This window comes from Hyaena hyaena, unplaced genomic scaffold (assembly GCF_003009895.1).
Source record: "Hyaena hyaena isolate Hyena2069 unplaced genomic scaffold, ASM300989v1 scaffold_186, whole genome shotgun sequence".
NCBI classification, from domain to species: Eukaryota; Metazoa; Chordata; class Mammalia; order Carnivora; family Hyaenidae; genus Hyaena; species Hyaena hyaena.
In genome coordinates, this window is record NW_024080818.1 from 2361127 (window position 1) to 2383682 (window position 22556).

Here is a 22556-nt window from a genome sequence, read left to right on the forward strand (position 1 = left end):
CCAAATGTGAAACCAATAAAAGTAGATAATTGCAACACTACAAAGCACATTGAAGGAAACAGGGCTAAAATCTCTCCTGTGCATCTTTTGGAGAATGTACATTATACCAAGTGTTTTAGGGCAATTTGACAATATTACCAAAAGCCTTGGAACTGTGGTCCCACTTGGATTTAGCGATCCCACTTCTAGAAGTGTATCCTAAGAACTGTGGATGTACACAAAATCTTAGATATGGAGATGCCCATTACTACCTTGATTACAAAAGTGCGTGCACACACACACACACACACACACACACACACACACACACACACTGTAATGGGTAGAACTGTGTCCCCTACCCCAAATGCATATGCTAAAATCCTAAGCTTCAGTACTTCAGAATGTGACTGTATTTGGAGATAGATCTAGCCTTTGAAGAGGAAATTAAAATAAAAGTAAGGTCATATAATTAGGCTCTAATCCAATATGACTAGTGTCCTTATAAAAAGAGGTGATTAGAACACAGACAAACACAGAGGGAAGATCATAGAAGACACCAGAGGAAGGCAGCCAAGGAAAGAGACTGATACCTTGATCTTACACTTCTGGCCTCTAGAATTTTTTTTTAATTTTTTAAATGTTTTATTTATTTCTGAGAGAGAGACAGCAGGGGAGGGTCAGAGACAGAGGGAGACACAGAATCTGAAGCAGGCTCCAGGCTCTGAGCTGTCAGCACAGAGCCCGACGTGGGGCTCGAACCCATGAACCGTAAGATCATGACCTGAGCCGAAGTCAGATGCCTAACCGACTGAGCCACCCAGGCTCCCCCTGGCCTCTAGAACCTTGAGAAGATTAATTTCTATTGCTTTAGCCATCAGTCTGTGGTACTTTGTTACAGCTGCCCAGGCAGACCACTGCACGCACGCACATGCATGCACACACACACAAGCATGTAATGTCGAGCAGTCTGGGACTAGTTACATATGTATGGCTCATCCACACAATGGAACCCCATTTATCCCATTTAAAATGATGCAGATGAATACTGTGATGAAAAACTCTTGCTGATATGTTATTAGGTAAAATAGATTATCAAACACTATGTATAGTATACTTCTATATTTGTAAAAAAAAATCCATATGTGTACATATATAAGGGATATTAATTAGGTCTAAGAGAAAATACATTCTTTTGCTCCAAGAAGTAAAAAGCGGCTCTGCTGGCAGTTGGATCATGGTGTTGCCAAGTGGAAATTAACAATGTTTACAGAATATAAATACCGCTCATACAATGCCATTCTGACCATGTTTGGAACAAGATAAAGACAAAGCCACTCTACAACCACAAAGATATCTAAATACCTTCTCTAACACTGATGACTGCTACTTTTTTCTTTTTACTTTTTTATTAAACATTTTTAAAACTTTATTTTGAGAGAGAGAGAGAGGGAGAGAGAGAGATAGCAAACAGGGAAGAGGCAGAGAGAAGTCCAAGTCAGTACAGATTTCATGAACCTTGAGATAGTGACCTGAACCAAAATCAAGAGCTGGACACTTAACGGACTGAGCCACCCAGGTGCTCCACCTTTTTAAACCAATGATATCTCTCTCTCACTTCAGTTTTTCCCTTTCAGGGTGAAAATGAAGAATAGTCATCACCAAATTCCCTTTCTTTTTGACAGAATCCAATCCAGATTTGGTCCCTGCTTCCCTAATGTCTCCTTAAAAGTATCCATGTAAAGCTCCAATGCCCTAAGAAGCCCCTCTCAACTCCGTTTTCGGTGGCTTTTGTCAATAGGCTTAATAGTTCTAGATGAGGTAAGTTTGGTGCCCTCCCACACACCAGAACTGGCTGGAAATCCCATCTCAGATGAATTTTACATAGTGGACAGCAAAGAGAAGGGCTACAGCTATTGGGAGCCACCCAGGAGCTCAGTATCCGTTTTCTAAAATGGCTTCATTTCCTCAGCCAAACTGGGTACAAGAATCTTATGCTATAGGATAAGGCCAAAAATTTTGGACTCAATCCCCCGTCCACAGAAGCCAAGTTACTACTTGAAGTTTCTGTGGGGGTGGGGCCTGGGTCTTCCCCTTTCACTGAACCCACTGCCACTGGCCTCCTCCCTAGTGAACCTTCTTTCCTCCTGGTTCATACCTTCTCTATTTAGCACCAGCCTCCTTCTGGGTGAGTGAGGCCTTAGCCTTCTAGCGCCCCCTAGCTTCCATTTCTAGCTCTGCAAGTGAAGTGTATCAGCTGAGGAAGCGCAGGCTCAGGACGCAGAGCTGGCTCAGAAATGAAGAATAAAATACCTCTCATTCTTTTCTAGGAGTGAGTTAAGCACACATCAGCTGTGATTGATATCCTGGCACATATTCTGGAAAGGGTTCTGAATATATGTCCTGAAGGGTTAAAATAAGTGTCTCTACCGTTTTATTGTGGACCTTTAAAAATGTTTCTGTGAGTTACTTACTTTTTCTTTCATCGAATATTTGCTTTCAAAGTAAGAAAAAAAGTATGTCATTTATTTTTAACTAATGAAAGGGAAAAGCAGAGAATAAGAAGAGACGGAGGGTGAAAGGAAGAAGCGAGGGCTTCCATGGTGGGTCTAGTAGAGGTGTGTCAGTGCAGCGTGAGTACAGGACAGTCCTAGAGGTTGGGATTCCCTGGAATTCTGGAGGAAAGACACCAGCTTTTTGGCTCTGATTTGTACTTGTGAGAATATTTAAGAGGCTTTTTCGCCCTCTATTTATCAATCAATACAAGGTAGCCCCACGGAGGTGCTAGCGGGTAATGGGAGTTCCTAACTGGGGAGAAAATGTCTTTTGAAAGGAAATGGCATCCCTGTTTTTTTTTGTTTTTTTTTTTCTGAGAGAGGAGAGAGAGAGAGAGAGAGAGAGAGAGAGAGAGCGCGCACATGAACAGGGGAGAGTCAGAGAGAGAGGGAGATACAGAATCTGAAACAGTCTCCAGGCTTTGAGCTGTCAGCACAGAGCCGGACGCGGGGCTTGAACCCATGAACCCTGAGATCATAACCTGAGCCAAAGTTGGACACTTAATCGACTGAGCCACCCAGGCGCCCCGTCCCTGTTTTTTTTATTAGAGTTATTGATACCTGGGCCTCAGCTCTAGTGATTTAGTTGCTTACTGATTAAAGGAAGCAGAGGATGGGTGAAGAATGGAGCCCTCAACACAAAGTTCTCCTATTCATAATTTCCTCTAGGGCCATCTTTGAAAGGAAAGCTGGGGCCAGAGATTCTTTCTTTCCATCAGTGTTTTCTCAGGTCTGGTAGGTGTACCCCACTGGTACACAAACTTTGTGTATTTCTACAGGGAAAAGCATTTCAAAACAGTTTTTAATGCTGTTATATTGTGTATTAGAAAAAATATACATCAAAGTCATGATTTCATAATAATGATAGAAACTTTAAAAAATGAAATCCATTTATACAAAAATGCAAGCCAAATGACGTAAGAAATTACAGATAAGTTAGGTCAATTGCAGGGCAGGTGGTACCTGGATATGGCAAAAATCAAGATGGTATACACATGTCTAGACTGGGCAGAAGTTGCTTTACCAGACCTTTCCAAAGGGGTGAGCTTTGGGCAGTGATTCAGAGCAGTGCTTCCAAACGTTGGACTGAAAATATGTGGGGCTGGCTGAGAGCTTGTGGAAAAAGAGGTTCCAGGTCTCTGCCCAAAGATTTTAGTTCAGGAGACCTGGGATGGGGCCCAGGACCGTGTCTTTTCATGAAGCTTTCCTGGTGGTGCTGGTGCAGCCCGCTTTTGGAACCTTAGAGAAGGGAGCGATACCTCTTTGGGCCTGGAAGAGGAATAATAGTTCTTGAAGATAATTATACTTATTTTAAGCATGTGCTGGCTGTGAAGCCTATTCACTGCTGTTGACTGTCATCAGCACGGCTTTGTAAACTTTTAATTTTTAAACTGCGCCTCTGGGTCTCAGCATTGAGAGTGTGTGTGAAAATTAAAATACACACAAGTGAGCACACTCCACTCCTGCCAAAAACACATTTCAATCTGATTTAACCAATTAAACAAACAGGAGTGAATTATGCCATTAGGCTCCACAGGGCCGCCAGAGCAAACTGACAGCATGGTGCAGACCAGGCATGGGAGTCGTAAAGTGCATGTTTCTCGTGGAAAGGAGGTGCTCCAGTGGGAGCTATTTCACGGCAAATTGATGTTTACTCAGTGAGTTCCAGGGGCCTCATTGTGAGGCAGCTGGGAGGGAGGCGCTGGGCAGGACACTCTGGGATGGAGACCCTGCACTGGGGGCCCAGAGTCCTGTGAGAAGGTGATAGACAGGAGTGCAGAAGAGGAGGCGTCAGAAGCTGGAAAGCTGATCCCCACCAGGTTGGGGGGAGGGGAAGGAGATGAAAGACAACGACCGCCCCCCCCCCCCAGGAAAGCTGGTAGCACTAGAGGGCACCGAGACTTTACCGAAGGGCTGGTGAAGTCCTCAACTAGCAAGTAGTTGCTCTTGGAGGAAGGGGTGCAAAATATTATCCCAGAGGACACTTAGGGAGCAGGAAGAATTCCTTAAGGAAATCATTAAGAGCAAATACACATCTAGGTAGTTCCAGCAAGTGACTATCTTGAATCTCCTGTGGCAGTCCCTGGTTCAATGGCTCTGTTTTAGGGTCCTACTGGGTGTTATGTAATATGCCCTGATTTTAGGGTCAGAAAAAATGGGAAAAGGATCTGGGGTTAGAAGCCCAAGATGGCATTCAGATGGCCCTGCTCCAGTGTAAGCTGGGACATGTGGATTGCCGAAGCTCATAGACTAGGGGTAAGGGTGGGTTCCTGGACCACCCAAGAAAAGGGGTCAATTGCCAGGGGCAAACTCAGGGTTTCCAGAGGTAGTAGCCACTGTTTTTCACCTGTTTCCAATCCACAATGTCCTACTTGCAGATTCCTAGTCAAATTCAAGTTGTTCTCTTTGTCTGATGGAAAATTTTCATACCATGCCAAAGAAACTAGGGACAAAGATTTGTCTTATTTCTATTACTGTTGCCTTCTCTTATCAGCTTCTTCATACATACATAGTTTTAAAACTAGTTCCAGTCTTTCAGTCCCCTTTTTATGTTACAGGATTTAGGATGCAATTTTCAAAGACATGGGCATTATGACACCTTGGTTATACTGTGGAATAATTTTATAAATGAATTTGACTTTTTGTTGGCGGAGATAGAACACAGAGCTTAGCAAAGTTTCTCCACTAGGTGTCACTCTTGATCCAATTAAACCCGCTAGCGGTGTTTATAAATAGAAGTATATCTCTAAAACATTAATTTCCTTGGTTACGTAAACATGAATAACAAAATGTCCCCACCTTGTGTTCTGAAGTCCTTTCCCGGTGATCTCTGTCATAAAAGGCAACCATACATCAGTTCTCTGGAGGACTAATTCCCATCACAGCCACTTTGTGGTGGGACCTCTCTGGCAATGCAGGCGGGCCTCTGAAAGTCGGAGCTTAATTCTCTGGTTGTTGTTGTTGTTTTGGTCACAGGACCACTGCCCCTTTGGGATCGCGTTGGAATCTCCTGTGATTAGAGCTCATGCTTCCAGAACGCCACATATCCGGTTGCTGCTCCAGAAGTGGTGTCTGCGGGTCTCTCCGGGGCGGTACCTTCGCGGGCCCGTGTCCTCCATCCCCGCGCGATCCCACCCGCCGTGTCCACCCTCCGCAGGGAGCCGGACCTAGAGCATGGCAACGTTCAGGGACACTGGGCCCCGGGAGGTCGGCTCTAACCGCGACCGCACCGCTCCGGGGCTGTGCTGGTAAAATCACTGCTAGCAACTTTTAATTTCAGACTATGGAATTATTGGATTGGTTAGGAGTATTGGCCAAGTTCGATTGATTTCACGTTTGCATTGCCTTTAGGGATAGGAATAGCAACGATCTGATTCAGAGAGACTGTCTGGGGTTTTAATTAAAAATAGATCTTACTCTTATTTTAAAAAATTTTATTCTTCAATATACAAGGAGATCTGTTTCTGAGAAGAAATAGGCACTAAAAACTAATATTTATGTAACACTCTCTGATTTATGAGGTTGTCTCAAATCCATTACCTGTGTTACCTTTAGCATAACCATGGGAGTTGAGTATTATTACTGTGTTTCTGACTGGGCCTACAGCTGTGGTGTCCCATGCTTGCCAAGCTGGAATTTTAATCCAGACCACCTGATTCCAAAAGCTATGAAGTCCCTTAAGCCAGATTCTTAAGTAAGGTTTACATCAAAATGTCCTGGTGAACTTTCCAATATATGTACTCCCAGATCCATGCTGAACATTGTCAGAATTCCCTGATATTGTGTTCATTTAATAATGAAACACAAAATAGGCGTAAAATAAATGTTACACTAGGTAATGATAGATGTGTTGGGAAGAAAAAACAAAGCAGACTGAGGAGGTAGAGAGTGACAAGGGTGCTATTTTAGGAAGGATCAGTTGGGGAAACCCCATCTCTCCAAGGAGGGGACATCTGAACTCTGGCTTGAATGAGTGGGGCAGTAAACTTTGCAGATGTAGCTGGGAAGGATGTTCTAGCAGTGAGAATGCCAGTGCAAAGGCCCTGAGGCAGGAGTGCGGTTGGTATGTGAAGAAAGAGCAAGGAGACCAAGTAGCTGGAATGGAGTTAATTAGGGAGAGTGCCAGGGACTGGCTGGGAGACAGCCTGAAGCCAGATGTTAGGCCTTTAACTGGTGTTGCACGACTTTTAAAAACAGGTGCAAGCACAAGTTTTCCCTTCTCTAATGATCTTTTTTTTTTTTTTTTTCTCTTACCTTGCTGAGCAATGAAAAGGAAAAACAGAGAAGATAAAAGCACAGCTAAAATACAGGCCTGATGAGCCGCCACCATTGCAATCAGCACGAAGCTGCAGTTCAGGGCTGTTAGAGAGACCAAGAAGACTGCAAATGGTTAGTGGTGAATGAGTAGCTGCTAATTTGATAATCACCGTGAATCCGAGTGAAACAGATTTGTTCGCCTCACTGTCTACAATTTACTTTTATTTGTGATTGAATTGTAATTTCCATTTAAAATCATTATAAGGAAACAATACGTTCCCATCACGCTCACTTAAGTGCCATCCTGGAGTTTTTAGTTTTGCTTTAACATTAAATCTGGCCATGCTGTCTTTCATCCCCACCATCAGGATTTTCTCTTAAGATGCCGTTCTTTTCCCCGTTGTGTTTATCACATGGGGGGCAAGCTACGCATGCCTGCAGAAACAATGATCATATTTCACTTCGAAGATAAGAACAGATTGGTTACATTTGAAATTCTTTCTCAGGAGCATTAAAAATCTCCCGTAATTTTGGGAAAAACAATCTTTCACAGATGCAATTTTAAATATATATTTCTTAAAAATATTTTTAAAAAATATTTTTTAATGTTTATTTTTGAGAGAGAGAGATAGACAGAGTTTGAACTGAGGAGGGGCAGAGACAGACACATACACAGAATCTGAAGCAGGCTCCAGGCTCTGAGCTGTCAGCACAGAGCCCCATGCAGGGCTTGAACTCATGACCTGAGCTGAAGTCAGATGCTTAACTGACTAAGCTACCCAGGTACCCCTTAAAAATATATTTATTAAAGCAGGAATAGAATGTTATATCCACATAGTTTAAGTCCATGATAAATACAGTTACATTACATAGTACTAAGTTATTTTCTATATGCCTATTATTTTAACTACAATCTGGAACATAAAATGATATGCTGTGATTAGTTACTTGTTTAAGGTAGCTGGAAAAGATGGAGGAGGGGGGCTTTCGGTGAGAAATGCAGGTAATTTTGCCTGCTATAGCACACTCATGAGCCCACACTCCGAGTGGCCTGCACACCACAACACAGGTAAGGAATAACTTCAGAAAACACACACCTTTGATGACATCAGAATATGGCAGTGATGAAACAGGTTGTGAAACTGGATGTAAAATGTGATCCTACATTTGTTAAAGCAAAGTTGTATGTTTATACATGCATTCAATAATTTCTAGAATGATATTCTCACAATATTGCCAGTGGTATTCTTTTTTATTAAATTTTTAATGTTTAGTTTTGAGAGAGAGAGAGAGAGACAGAATGTGAGGAGGCGTGGAGCAGAGAAAGAGGGAGACACAGAATCTGAAGCAGGCTCCAGGCTCTGGGCTGTCAGTACAGAACCTGACATAGGGATAGAACTCACAAACCATGAGATCATGACCTGAGCCAAAGTCAGATGCTTAATCAACTGAGCCACCTAGGCACCCAACCAGTGGTAATCTTTTAATGGAAGGTGGTTTCTGAGTGATTTCATTTGGATTTTGTTGCACATCCATACTTACTAAGATGAATACCTACTTGTCTAACAAAGAAAAATGTGTACGATAAAGTTTATATACTTTTATATTATAGAAAATCACTACCAATTTTTTTTAAACTGGTGTTTGTTGCATGGTGTGAAGACCACACCGTGGTTTCCTCTCAGCCTAATTGCTTTAATATCTCACCAATGAATTATTGATTCCTACTTATTTTACTTCAGCCCTTCCACAATAAAAAAACATAGCTTTATGCTTCTGTAAATTTTTTCCATTTTTATTATAATCACTCCACCTCTACACCACAGAGGAAGAGATGATTTTTCTGTGACTGTTAATCGTCTTTGGAGATAGGCCTCAGGGAGGTCCAGATTCTGGACCACACTGTCTGCTATTTCCCTTGTGTCCACTAGAGGGAAGCAGATGACAGAAGGACTCATGGACCATTAAGGTTTGCTTGTGTTGACAGCTTTCTGAGAGACAAGTGAGAAATGGCCCAGGCATAGTTGGCTGGGTGTCACAGTGACTCTGTCATTCAGAAAGCCATATGGTTTATTTGTATTAGTGCAAATTAACAACAGAATGTTTCCATCTCCCCTGAACTATGGAGATGCACAAAATTAACTTCTGCCCCATTGTTAGGAGTTTCTGAAGATACCAACCACATGAATCTGCACACTTAGGAACAGGACTTGGACCACATAAGGGTTTGTTTTGTTTTTAGATAAGATATACTGTATCTTACACTATGCTCTGTACACTATGTATTGTTGGAGGTTCTGCTTAACTAAATTTGAGGCAGGGCTGATCTAAAGTTGAGGTATGAAACAAAGGTGAACCTTCTTGCCCTTCTGGTGCATAGAATGCAAAATCCAGATAATGGGGTCCAAAATCTACATACAATTAAGGGGATGTAAAGGGATGGTGATTAGTAAAGAAAATACTAAAGAAATGCAATTGACTCTGAGTTAGGATTTGAAGAAAGCAGTGCCTACAGATGAGAGTGCAGGCAGGGGTTGAAAACTGGTGCCTGCTGATTCCAGGCTGTAGAAGTACTTTGAGCAACCAAACACTATAAATTTCTTAAGATTTGAATTTATTTATGTGGGGCATGCACTTTTTAATTTGCTGCACTTCCCACCATTCCCGTCATTGTGCACCTAGCACTGCACACATTTCCCTTACCTTCCTGGCCAGCAAAGACAGTTGTGATTGCAACCCCGTCTTAGAGGAACTGGGGAAAGACATCCAGGAGCTGAGGCATGAATATTGGGCCAGAACCGGGAACAGGGCAATTGTGTGGAGGATATGTGCTCCTGGGGCCGGCATACATAGGCAGGACTGACTCCGATCAAGGGGCCATGTTGGAAAATAGATTGCAAGGAGTTGAGGGTGGTGGTAACTTGATGAATAGTTTAGTTGTGGTACTACTGTGGGGAGTTCTTAAGTGCTTGAGAATGGGGGAATCAAGGAGTCCTAGAAAGAAGATGCAAAAGTGGTGGAGAATCTGTTTCCTGTTCACTCTGATACATGTTTCCCTACAGGTTTTGCTGACTAGAACTGCTCTGCTGAAGAGAAACCGTGAACTCCAGAGTCGAACATGACTGATGTGTATGGATGTGGCCATTTACCATCACACCAGACCTCACCACTTTCCTGTGTGTTTCCAGAACAGCTGGGGGCTTTAGAGGGTCAGCTCCCCACATCTAGGACATGGGTTTGTCCTTGCCAGATCTAGACAGCACTGTGAGTTGCCAACACACAGGAATGGAGTCAGTGCTGGTCCCGCTCCAGGTATGGAGCATCATAATTTAAAAGGATTGCGTGAGGCAGCCTCAGAATATTTGTTCAGCGTTAAGTTTCTGATGATTGAAGCTCACATAAGAAAGGCCAAGACCCAGCTCTCAAAAATAAACTGAGCTATCAACCAAGCACTGTGCTCTGGAAAGTATTGGTAGCATTACATAATGGGAGGAGACAGTGGCAGGGAGGGGTCAAGAGGGACAAAGAGGGTAAAGTGTAACAAGATTAGATATGGGTTCCAATTCTAAATCTACCTTTTCCTGAGTGACCTTAGGGAAGGTACTGAACTTCTCTTAGCATCAGTTTCATTTGCCAAATGGTGATACTGAGATGTGTCTGGCCGGGTTCTTTGGGAACATAAATGAGACGGTATTTGTAAATGTCTGGCACATCTTCATTTCTAACCCCATCCCAATTGCAAGTCATTCCTGTGAATCCCAGACTCCTGTCTGGGATAGGGACTTTAAGTGAGAAGGAGCAAAGTCTAAAGGATGCAGCATCAAGAGTTCATCTATATGAGAAGAACTGCAGAGACCATATGTGCTGACGTTCCTTGATTAACTCAATTAAAACTCGGAATGGTTAATATGCTGTTTTCAGGCAGTTTTGATTGCCACAGCATTTTTCCTGTTGCTCTGTCATCAAAAGAATCAAAGGAAGAATTGTATTAAGGATCCAGAGGCTGCTTCTAGAAGAAGTGGGGAAAGCGCTGGCTGCCCACTGTGGTGATGCGGTGGGTGTTGAAGAAGAGCCTCTGACCAAGACACGGCTCTGTCTCCTTGCCGGTGAGGCCTGCGGGTTTTTACTAGGGCCTTGTGGCTTTGACATAGGTTGTCTTGTTCTCCCCAGAGTCATTTGATTATCTCCAGCAAAAGCCATGCTTTTCAGTCTACCTTAGGGATATATGCACTCCTCCCTTTAAAAAAATTTGTTTTTAAGGTTTATTTATTTTTGAGTGGAAGAGACAGAGCACAAGGGAGGGAGGGTAGAGAGAGAGGAAGACACATAATCCGAAGCAGGCTCCAGGCTCTGAGCTGTCAGCACAGAGCATGATATGGGGTTTGAACTCATGAGTTGTCGGGAGATCATGACCTACTAGTGGAAGCTGGATTTCAGTGCTTAAATGACTGGGCCACCCAGGGGCCCCTGCATTCCTTTCTTTGAGAGGCTCAGTAGAGTGCAGTTGTTCATAGGGGAGGAAGGAAGTAGAGTGGAGAGAAGGAGTATCTGCTGAGGGCTTGCTCTGAAGCAAGCCTCTGTGATCTCACAATTTCCTCTAGAAAATCTGTCAAGAGTCTAAACTAATAATACAGTAATCCAATCAATAACTAACTAGAAAGGCCTGTCTTGTTAGATTTTATGGTCTCCTTAGATGAAAATCTGTTTCGGATAGAACTCTGGATGGTTTATAAAGCATTAAACTAATAATAGAGTAATCCAATCAATAACTAACTAGAAAGGCCCATCTTGTTAGACTTTATCTTCTCCTTAGATAAAAATCTGGTTTACATAGAACTCTGGATGCTTTGTAAGGCACAATGTCGCTCGTTGTGGTTTCATAGTTTCACAGCCTAACCAAAGGAAATTTCTTAGACTGATTTTCTTTCATCTTGAAGCGAGGTCCAGAACTGTTTATTCACCTCTACAATTCTTGGAGCCTTGTCCTAAACTCAGCCTTAGATTCCTGACGCCAGGGCAGCTTGGCTGAGAGCGAGGCTTGGGATGGTGTGGGAGGGAGTTGGGCCAAAAGATGAGATTCTGATGGGAGAGGAGCCAAAGCAATTGGCTTTCAGGTAGAAGAAAACAGCCCTGAGATGACTGCCAGGGCTGAGGAACACTTGTGGAAGCAGGTCAGAGCTAGGGTGAGTGAGGCACCTGGGGCACTACATTTAAGGAGGCGCCCACTGTCAGGTTCGTGCGGGTACAGGGCCACAGCCTGAGAGTGAGCGCCTCCTTAAATTTTCATCCTGGGTGGGGGCTGGGCTTGCTCATCCTAGCTCAGAGTCCTCCAGCAGCCTGGGATGGAGGGACATTCTGGTTCCTCCAACACAGTTTCAACCTTAACTCCTATTTCGGTTACCCAGAGGTTCAGATAAAAAATCTAAATAGTGTTAGACCTCCCTTTCCAAAGGAGAATCACTGGGGACAAAGCCCACAAAACACAAAAGGAGTTGGTTATTCAGGTTTATTTTAGTCCTGCCAGATGGCCCCTCCGGAGCACCCCTCGGAAGAGCGCCCCACCAAAAGCCTGTGTACCCAAGTGAGAATTTTGCGGTTAGAGGTGGGGGTTGCTTAACAGTTGCTTGAAGAACATGTTTGACCGTTCTAATCACAATGTTCATTAAAGATTTACATCTCAGGGACTTGCTGCAGCCAGGAGGAGCTAGGTTGCTCAACCCCTAAGCTTTCACCCGAATAGAGTTTGAGATAAAACAATGGTTGGTATCCTCATTTGCAAGCCCTTCACCTTTTGGCCCAAGGGAGTTTTTACAATAGGACACCTTTGGGAAGGAAAGTCTCAGATCATTATGAGGTTTATACTGTAGTAAAGATAGAGATTACAGCCTAACAAGATGTAGACATTTGTCACTTAAGGTAAAAAAAAAAAAGAAAGTAAAAAAATCTTCCAAATTGGGGTCTGTTTATGTTCCAGGTACATGGCTGGAGAGCTGAGATTTTTTTTCCTCTTTCCTTTCCTTCTTTTCCTCTAGCTTTCTTCTTTTCTCTTTCAACTCTTTCCTTCTATTTCTTTCTCACCTTTTCCTTCTTCTCTGTTTGACACTACTGAAGTGACTGCCCTTCTTTTTTTTTTTCTTCCTCCTTCCTTTGCTTCTGTGGCTTATAACAGATTCTAAGGGAAGAAAAGAATCAAATATCTGTTTCACAGCCATTTCATAAACAATACTGGCTCCTTTCTTTTGGTACCACAGGCAATGAAAAACACCGTGGGAGGACATTTGTGACAGTATAGTGATGAATTCATGACGACTTGGCAGCGTAGACTTGAAACAGGTCCACAGTGTTTCTCTGCATTTAGCTGAGACCAAACCAGAATGAATGCCCATGGTTGCACAGCTGGATACGTGAAACAAAGAGGTTTTCTAGCTTGTGATGAAAGGAAAATAATTTGGCGGGGGAGGGGGGGAAACTCTACCCAAACCAGAAGTGGAGTTTGTGTTTGCTTCAACCAAACTGCTTCAAGCTCTGTCACATACTTCCATGGACCTCAATTGTTGCAGAAATGTTTTTAAAGCCTTTCAGCTTTTGTTAAACCTCTCCAGAAGTTTATTTCAAAATAAAGGAGTTACTAACACAGCTTTTCTAACATGAGATCGTATTCAACATTTTTAACTTTTAAACGACTTGAACTTTTGAACGAAGTTCTTTTTTCAAAAATTTTATTTGGAAGTAGTCACATCTCAAGTGAAACAGATTTTCAAAGGGATTAAAATATTCCAGTGTACCATACAGGAGGAAGGATAAACATGGTTCCTACTATTCTCCTTTTTCTTGGTGTTTAAAACTTTGTATGATAAAGAATATGCAACATACTGTACGAAGACAAGGAAACAAATGTTCAGTGGGAGCCGGGAGGCTGCATGTGGTTGTGTAGAATGCACACTGCACAATGCTGGCGATTCTGTTCACATCAGAGCCGTTGTACATTGGTATATTTATTACACGAATTCACACGCTTGGAAATGTCTCTGGCAAGTGACCCCTCCCCCAACCACACCCTCCAATTTGCAAAAAGGTGCCATCTAGGAAATCACAGTGGCCCTGATGCTGAGTTGATATGTGAATGGTTTATTTTTGCTCCTTTGGTCCTAGGCCTGTAACTGAATTGAAATGATTACTCTCGATTGGTTAATCCTGCTGTGCTTAAACTTAGGACCTTCCTCCCAACTTGCTGATCATTCCAAAACAAGCAAACCAAAAACAAAGCATGGGGTATTTGCATTCTTCAGGTCCCCTGGCTTCCATTAGCTTTCTCCTGAGCCTAAACTGCTTCTTGCTGGGCTCTTCCCCTTAGTCCTTACTTTATGTCTCTATGCTTGAGTCTTATGCTGTTAAGCCCTCACCCCCCTACCCCCCCTTTTTTTTAAGGATGAGGAAACTGGTTATCTTCCTTTGGCCACATAACCTGTCAGTGGCTGAACTAGGATTTGAACCCAGGCAACGTGGCACCAATGTTGCTGTTAACTACTCTACTCTTCTGCATCTCCTGGGTTGGTCTTTTCCCTGAAACCTGTGCTCTCTGCCTGTAGTCCTACTTAAACTGCTCTGGCCATGCACTGCCAGACAGTCCCAATGCCCTGTCTGTGCCGCTCAATTAGATCTCTGCTGGGCAATGTCATATGGCACCTTGCTAGACCTCATTGAAGACCAGCCCCAATTTGGACTGATTTGCAATTGGTCCAATTGGTCCTTTCTAATTTCAATTTTCTCCTGTTTTCTGCTGACCCACAGCTGAGGTCCCAGCATGCCTTCTGGGGGGCTCCCCCAACCCCTGCCCACCTTGTGACAGATGAAGACAGGAGGGGGCAATTGCTATTGAGGATGGTGCATTTCCTGAGCCCTGATGTGCTGCTGAAGTCAGGAATCCTTTCACTCTCCTCCAACCTTCAGACTCACTGTGGCAGTTTCCTCCTTTTTAAGGGACGTATCTTTATAGCCTCAGTACTTTACATGCCAGCCCCAATATCTCTGCTACATAGATAGAATTTTCTTACTTTACATTCACTTATTCCCTGCCTTATTCCAGAAAGGATTTAAGAGAGGTGTAAAGTATATGCATGTATAAATGCAAAATAATGAGATAAATAAAATAAATGGATAAGGAGAGTGGGACAGAAGGAAAGTGAGAGGCTTTGGAAGGGTCAGATAGAACCATGAGTAAGGCTGGTACACAATACATGTGCTGTAAGGGCCTGCACATTCACTGGTGACAGGGTTTGGGCAGGTGGCTGAGTGGGACAGGCAGGGCAATGTGGAGAGAGGAAGAGAGGAGGCAAAACAATGCAATCCCGGATCACTGCTCTCGGCTGGCTTGACACTGGTATAGATTTTAGAATGTTTAATGCAGCATTTTAAAAACCATGTTCTTTTTAAAAAATGCTTATTCACTTACTTATTTTTGAGACAGAGAGAGAGAAGGGAGGGGGAGAGAAAGGGAGACAGAGAATCCCAAACAGGATCTGCGTGCTCTCAATGCCCTCAAGTGCAGAGCCCAATACAGGGCTCGAGCTCAGCACCATGATGAGATCATGACCTGAGCCTAAATCCAGAATCCAATGGTAAACTGATTGAGCCACCCAGCTACCCCCCAATACATGTTCTATGTAAAACCAGTTCCATGGAATTTAATACCCTTATTAAATTAAAAGGAAAGTGGGGTGATGGCTGTGGGTTTTGATATGGAAAACACAGGGTTAGCAAAGTAAATACATTTTTAAAAATGTTTATTTATTTTTGAGAGAGTGAGCATGGGGGAGGGGCAGTGAGAGAGACACACACAGAATCCAAAGTAGACTCCAGGGGCACGTGGGGCACGAACCCATGAACTGCAAGATCATAATCTAAGCCAAAGCTGGACACTTAACTGACTGAGCCACCCAGGTGCCTCTGTAAATACATTTTTCTACTGAAAGGTTTTTCTTACTATGCTCAGAGATATGGTAAGGAAGGTAGTAGGGTTGCAGTTATTTCTAGAGTTTTTGACTACAGGGATCATTTTTTTGGAATGTACTTAGACTTTGGGGAAGGGAATATTGGTGGACAAGAAATGCTTTCCTGGAGGAGTTATTTTAAAATAAGTGATCAGTAATTTTAAGTAATTTTCAGTAATTTTGTATACTTTTAGTATATAAAAATTAACAATATCCACACTGGAAAAACATTATAGAAGAAGCCAAGGGAAAATGACAAACTGAGAAAGGATGACAGATAAAAAGCTAATTTCCTTAATATATAAAGAGTTGTGACAAATCAATGTATAAGAATACAAACCCACTAGAAAAATGGGCAAAGGGCATCAACAGGTAAAAGGAAAAAAATATAAACATGTGAAAAATATTTATCCTTGCTCACAAATGGAAAAACGCAAATTCAATTAAAAAAACAAAAAAGAGCTGCTGTTTTTTACTTACCAGTGTGGCAAAACCTCAGGAGTTTATTCTGTTGCATTGGCCAGGGTGTGGGGAAACAGGAAGTCTCCTTTGTTGGTGGGAAGATAAGTTGCTGCAAACATTTGGATGGGCAGTTTGGCAACTTCTGTCACAACAGTCAATATATAGCTAAACTCTGACCACATTTTAGCACCTCCACTACTGCCATCCATATCTGAAGCACCACATCTCTCATCTGGAGTGCAATAGCCTCCTGCTTCTACTCTTGCTCCCTGTATTCTTTTTTTATGTTTATTTTTCAGGGAGGGGAGAGGCAGAAAGAGAGGGAGACAGAATCAGAAGCAGGCTCTGAGCTGTCAGTGAAAAGTCCATGCTCAAACCCATGAACCATGAGATCATGACCTGAGCCAAAGTCAGACACTCAACCCACTGAGCCACCCAGGCGCCCCTGAAGTTTGTTCTTAGCACACAGTCAGAGCAAGTATTTTAAAACAAAAGCCAGATCAGGTCACATGTCTTGCTCAAATCCCTCTACTGGCATCCCATTTCATTAAGAGGAAAAGCAAAAAACTCCCATAATGGGCTACACAGCTGTACATAATGTGGCCCTATAATCTCTTTGATCTTATCTTTTTTTGTCCTTCTTGCTTCCTCAGCACTGATGTATTTGTTTTTTCTTGAATATGTCAGTGATCTTTCCATTCTAGAGCCTTTGTGGGCACATTCCTTCTGCCTTGAATAATCTTTCCTACATATATGCAAGGCCAAATCGCTCACCTCCTTCAGGTCTTTGCTGAAATAGCACCTTCTCAATGAGGCCTCTACTGACCTAAAATTGCAACCTCCTGATCCTATTCCCTCTTGCTCTTCTTTACTTATTTTTGTAGCTATTACCATCTTCTAGCATATTATAGGACTAACTTATTTATTGTGGTTTTGTCTGTCTTTTTTTTTTTTTTTTCTGTGAGAATGTAAGGTCCACAAAGGCAGAAATTAGTTTTTTGTTTTATTCATTGACAGTACCTCACAACTGTTAATATTTATAAACATATATATTTAAAATTTTTTAATGTTTATTTTTAAGAGAGAGAGAGAGAGAGAGAGAGAGAGAGAGAGAGAGAGAGAGAGAGAATGTGCAGGGAAGGGGCAGAGAGAGAGGGAGACACAATCTGAAAAAGGCTCCAGGCTCTGATCTGTCTGCACAGAACCTGATGTGGGGCTCAAACCCACAAACTGTGAGGCCGTGACCTGAGCCAAAGTCAGATGCTCACTTGACTGAGCCATCCAGGTGCTCCTATAAATATATTTTAAATATTTATTGAATATTTTTGAAATCCAGCAATTCTACTTCTAGGAATTTATCCTATGTAACACTTAATGTACACAAAGCAAAATAAACATTGATTGTCATTGAACATAGGTTTTTTTGTAGCAAAGACTGAACAGTTCTCCCAAGAGACTGAATATTTTCTGAAGGGGGTTATTGAAGGGATTGGATAAAGTGTCAAACTAGTTGGGTTTAAGTTGATTCATGTTCCACCACCCCTCAGAAGTTGGGGGCTGATGTTGAAGACCAGATCATTTATAGTGAAAACAAACTACACCACTGAGTAAAACCTTAGAATGTGTACATGTATGTGGTATTATACTTTTCGTATTTCTCTCAAAGTGATGAATAAGGTTCAGAGTTGAGAACAAAGAGGTTTCAATTCCCACATGCTGAAGAGAGTTGCCAACAATTATGAGCAGACACTTCCCTTTGGGTTTACAAAGAGGTGCTGAATTAGTACTTTCACCTCAACCATCACCTCTGTTCCCACATAACTTATTAAAAAGATTAAGGAATAAATCCAGTAGTTAAGGTTCTTTCTCCCAAGATACGGAGGGGCTCCAGAAGCCTTATTCACCATAATTCACCAAGTCTATTGTAAGAATGTGCTGAGGGTGGCTGACATTTCCTCTCCTGGCTGGATACAATTCCATGTGGAGGCTCACTGTGCTGTTATCACTGGAACTGAATTTACTTCTTGGAAGAGCCTAACAGGTGCTCAGGTGGTTTGGAGGCAATCTGAACTCATATAAGCTTTCTTATATGGAGATTTTTGCAAGGAGGCTTGCAGGGGCCATTGCAGATCAGTAAAAAGTGAGGGGGGCTAGTTTGCATGGGAAGAGGAAGTGAGCAGCTCCACCTGCAGTTCTCCATGTCCTTTGGAAAAATGAAGCTGGATTTACAGGGTACTGGATCTCCAGGTGAAAGAGCATGAAGCAGAGAGTTGAGATACAGGCCATGAGGTTGTCCAGGCAGCCTCTGGTCCAAGTGGATGTATAGGATTTGGAGACTGTATTCATTGGCTGGGGTTGCCAGAACAAAATACCATAGATTGGGAGGCTTAAACAACAGGAACTTACTTTCTCATAGTTATGGAGGCTAGAAATCCAAGATCAAGGTGTTAGCAACTTCAGTTTCTTCCCAGGCCTCTCTCCTTGGCTTGTGGATGGCTGCCTTCTTGCTGTGTCCTCACATGATCTTCCCTGTGTGTGTGCAGCCCTGATATCTCTTTGTGTGTCTAAATTTTTCTTAAAAGGGATACCACTCAGATTGGATTAAGGTCCACCCTAACAGCTTCATTGTAACTTTGTCTCTCTTTAAAAGCCCTATCTCCAGTCACATTCTGAGTACTTCAATAAATGAATTTTGGGGGTGACAGTTCAGCTCATAAGAGGGGCATAGTTTTTTTTTTTCTTATGAAAAAAAGCTGAAAGGAGACATAGATGCCACTTTCTGAGGTGGCTCTCAACAACAAAGGAAGGTGTGGTACCGCTGGGCCTCAGGAGAATCATCCCACCTCTGGAGACACCTCTGTACCAGCAGAAGCTCCCAGAAGCAGGTGGGACTAGACGGAGCCAGAGAAAGACAAGCTGAGCCTCCCGAAGATCGATAGGCTGCCAGTGATGTAAGAAGGTCTCTGCTTCTAGTCCTCCCCACCCCCATCCCAAATGCCTGATCCAGAAAAGGAACCAGACCCTCTCCTTCTTCATCAACACAATGAAAAGAGCACCTTCCCAACTCTAAGCCCATTGAGGTAGTGCTCTCAGTGAGAAGAGGAGAGGAGAGGAGAGGAAATTTAAAGTGGATATGAGGTGGGAATTTTAAACAAATTAAAATGAAATTTAACTGACAGTGGCAAGAAAGTTCCAGGATCTGCCAAAGAGGTCACCCAGGACAAGAAAGGAGATTCTTCAGAGCTCAGCTGAATTTAGTGCTTAAAAAAATAAGGCTCTCACAATTTAAACTGCACTGTCTGATATTTCTCCATAAACTGGATTGCTATCTCTCTGTATAAATAAAGAAGCGTGTCTTGGAAAACACAACCAAACTATTTTTAGTAGTTATCTCGGGAAGGGGAGCTCATGATGAAGGCTGCTATGAGAAGAAAATGTACTTTTCACTCTATGCCCTTTGGAACTTTTGAAATAAATATTATGTACATGTATTACTTAAGAAACCTCAAACAATTACAAACTAAAAGAGTTGAAATTGTATGGTATTAATGAGCAGAAGACTGAGTTCAGAAACAGCCCTGAAAGGTACATGCCAATTCTGTGTATGTTAAAGGAATTTCTTGGCACTGGGAACAATAATTGTTGTATGGTGTGCCAGGGAAGCTCATAATGCAAAGAAAGTGAGGTGTGCTGGGCGGGAGGAGGAAACCTAGTCGATGCATTTGGAGCAAGGTCTGAAGAAGATGGAGGGGAAGAGACTGGAATGTTAGAAACCAGTGTGATCGCTGCTGCTGGCTTGCAGGGAGATAAATGTTGTGACAGATGCCTGCAAAGCTTTTGGCAAGGAATGGGGTTCCATTTGGTATGATGCACTTCAAGGTTAACCTCCTTTGTGTCATGTAGATGTGGCATGTTTTTGGCTCCAGGCAGAACCTTGGGGTTTGGGATTCATATAATTGTGAAAGGCGTTAAGTCAAGAGGCGATGCACAATGATTTGGTGAGTGACATTTGCTCTAATTCTTCACACGTCCATTGCAGTAATAGAAGTCACCCCCAAAATATCAGGAAAGGATTCCAGCAAAATAGGAAGAAAAGAGAGAGGGGTCACTTGAGTCAACACCTGGATTAAGTATATGCATGTATCGTTCATTTCCCTCTACATGATTAATTCTCGGATGTGTTGAGTGGATAAAAATTGTAAAATCATCACAAAAATTGGCTTGAGAGTAGGATGATAACCATATCATCTTCCTGGAACTGACTTGGGCCAGGAAGAAAGGAGTTCTGATGAAGTGAGGTGCAAAACTGGATATTGGACTGATGCAGTAAATGTAACACATCCACACTAGTGCCTGCCTCAGTTCTTTCCCTGATATTTGAAGAGATAAAAGGAGGTAAAACTATAAAATGGTACTATAAATAATAAAAGCTGCAGGCATCTGCCTTATTTTAGAAGGAATCTTTGCTGTTGAGGAGCACACTCAAAGGAGTCTACTGGAGCTTACAAAATGTAGCTGTTGGCTTTAACTTGATGCTTGATATAAAAGTTTAGAATATAAAAGTAGAAGAGCTTAAAGGTTTAGACAATAAATGAAAAATAATAAAGAAATATTAAAAGAAACCCAAATATAGAAGATTAGAGAAAGAGAGGGAAAAAAAATAACCCAAAACAAAACCGAGTCCAAAGTCAATCAGCAAGAGCTGCACACAAAGTTCAAGGTGGTCTTTGAAAAAAATTCTGTTGATGGGATGTCTTCCGGGGGGCAAAGAGCCAAGAAAGCAGAAAGCTCTTAGCTTGAGCAGTTACCTGTAAGTACATAAGGATGTCTGCTAGTTACTGACACAGAGCAAAACAGTGTGTGTGTGTGTGTGTGTGTGTGTGTGTGTGTGTGTGTGGACGGGGGTGGGGGGGTGGGGGGGCGTCCTAGCCTTCTCATCCTTGGGCAACTTGAAAAGTTTTACTCACCTCCCTCCACCAGCACACACACAATAGGTGCTTGTCCAATTCTTTGTTGTCTGAAAATCTGGCATATTATGCATATAGACAGCCCATAGAGCCTAGTTACAGTCAATTAGACAATTGGCAGGAAAAGCTGGGAGTCACTGGATTTTTTTTTCAAGCAATTTCCTTTTAAAGAAGAAATATATGGAGAATATGACGGCAATAAAATAGCCCAGCTATAACTGCCAAACACCAATGCAACTATGATTCCGAGTTTACACGAGATGGCGGATTTTAGCTTTGTGTTCAAAAGTCATTCAATTCCTGAAATACTAGAATAAAAAAGCTATTTTATGTCCAACTTGATAAAAAATCTTTACAGCATTTTTACATGACCAACATTTTTAAGTTGAGATTCAGATAAAAAAGAATTTAGTTCAAACTGAAAAAAAATACTGGGAAAAATATTGGTATGAATGACCTCGTTAACCTCTTAGCAAAATTAGAAAAGTCAATTCTCCTATCCCTGAAAACTCAGGAGACAAAACCCTAACTCTATGTGGAGACTCTAGAACAGTATGAAATATGAAACTTCATCAGTTTCTCCCTTTTTGTATTTAATTTAGAATGTTCAGAAAACACATTTATTGGCAAAAGCAAGTTTTTCTTTACTAGCCCATAGCGTAGAATTTATCTTGAGGCACCTGAGTGGTTCAGTCATTTGAGTGACTGATTTAGGCTCAGGTCATGATCCCAGGGTTGTGGGGTTGAGCCCTGTATTGGGCTCTGTGCTGCTTAAGATTCTCTCTCTCTCTCCCTTTGCCCCTCTCCCTTGCTCTTTCTCTCAAAAAAAAAAAAAAAAAAAAAAAGGATTTATCCTGTAACACTGTCACATTTCTTTTTCCTTGCAGAAAGTGTTTCCTGAAATATCTAGTTTCATATATTTTATGAAATTCATTTCGAATACCTGTGACAGTTAATTTTATGTGTGAATTTGGCCAGATCATGGTACTCAGATGGTTGGCTAAACATTAATGGATTCTGTAAATGTATTTTTTGGATGAGATCAACATTTAAATTAGTTGACTTCGAGTATAGAAGATGACTTTCCATGATGTTGGTGGGCCTCATCCAATAAGTTGAGGGTCTTAAGAAAAAAACTGACCTCTCCAAAGAAGAGGGAATTTTGCCAGCTGATGAATTTTGCCTTTGAACTCAAATTACAGCATTATTTCTTCCATGAGTATTCAGCCTGCCTGCCTACCCTAGAGATTTTGGACTTGCCAGCCTCAATAATTATATGAGCCATTTCCTTAAAATAATCTCTCTCTCTATACATGCACACATTCTACTGGTTCTGTTTCTCTAGA